The 1571-nt window shown below is 43.0% G+C and overlaps 1 protein-coding gene across 1 annotated transcript in view; it reads right to left on the reverse strand.

Annotated features, from left to right (window-relative positions):
- COL23A1 (collagen type XXIII alpha 1 chain) overlaps positions 1–1571 on the reverse strand; it is a 284371-nt gene that overhangs the window by 240744 nt on the left and 42056 nt on the right. The window lies entirely within an intron of this gene.

The raw sequence follows: 1571 nt of genomic DNA on the forward strand, positions 1-1571 counted from the left end.
AGCTTTTCTAGGCAGACACGCGACTCCATGCTTTTTCTGTGAACAGTAAGCACAACTGCAGCCATGTATACATTCAGACGTTGAAAATGCATCTGATTTACCTAAAAGGTACCATGAAGAAGAGACAGGCTAGCATGAGAACACATACTGTATACACATGTTTATGGAAGGTTACTTTGAAAACATCTGTTACCGATTGGATCTAAAAACCCATAACTAGGTACTATAAACAGTTACTTAAACAATCCTTTTCCTAGTAAAAACTTTTAGAAAGATTAGTCAATCATCATGCATAAAATTTGCTTTGCAAAAATTAAGGAACATCCAATCACTGGAATTTAGTGCGTGGGGGTGGAAACAAAACACTAAACATGAAGATTTATATATATACAGTAGGTACAAGATCCTCAGCGGATGTAAACCATCAATACACCATTTATTTCAAGGGACTTGTAACAATTTATCCCAGATGAGAATCTGTCTCCAGGCTCTTGCTACACTTCAGTTTGAACAGAAGCAGTTTTTAAATTGTACAAAAATAGCCCTCAAAAACAGTGAGCTATTTTTCAATTACTACGCATGGGGAAGGTAGAGTCATTTGTTTCTTCTCCAGAAATCTTCCACTCAGGGTGAAACCACTATAAATCACAGTTCAACCTCTGCAGTCCAATTACAAGCCCTTGAAAAGTTGGGCTTTTGCTAGAAACACAATGCAAACTAACCTGTAACAGATGCAATGGATAACTCTTGAGCAAGTCTCAAACTGGTACAAGTTAAAAATACAACCAGGTTTTAATTTTTTCACCTTATCCTTCTACCCTAAAATAAAAACCCAAGCTAGTTCTCCAGACAGGTCAAAAACCCTGGCTTAAGAGGCTGAAAAACACTGTGTGTGTCAATGTAGACGATACTGATGACACCTACTCTGCTAAAGGATCTTCCAGCCCTCCTTTCATTTCCCTGTTTTGCAGTGCTGATCAATATTTACCTAGCAAGGAAAACATGAGTGTGAGAAACACGCCCTATTTGATTTGGATTTGGCCCAAATCAGAGACAGTAATTCCATTTGTTGATTCAGATCACTGTCCTCGATTGATGCTGATTCAGAGAATCGGCAATTCAGACAGACACAGCTTTAAAAGTTTTTTCTACATACCTCGAGGTAGCAGCTGCAGCTCATGATCACTGCAATGCTGGGGCTGATGGAGCATCCCACAGGAGCACAGGGGGGCCCTCCATGTGCTCAGCAGCAAACCTAGAAGTGGACTGGAAGTACTTCTGGGTCTGCCGGGGAGTGCACTGGGGGTCCCCTGCCCCGTATCTCCCCAAGTCAGCGATCGGCCACAGGGCGACCCCGGGTGCGCCCCAGACCCAGGAGGCACTAGTCGCCAAGCGGGGGAGGCATGGCGGGAGCAGCATGCTCCCTGGTGGACCCAGAAGTGGACAGGAACATTTAAAGCCATCTCTATGTCTGAATATCTTCAAATTGATTCAGAGGGTTCCATTTTAATTCAGACAGATTAAAGCATTCTCCGATTTGACTCTGAATCGGGCCAAATCTCCGCCGAATC

Source organism: Crocodylus porosus, unplaced genomic scaffold, assembly GCF_001723895.1.
Source record: "Crocodylus porosus isolate Cpor-Errol unplaced genomic scaffold, CroPor_comp1, whole genome shotgun sequence".
Classification (NCBI taxonomy): domain Eukaryota; kingdom Metazoa; phylum Chordata; order Crocodylia; family Crocodylidae; genus Crocodylus; species Crocodylus porosus.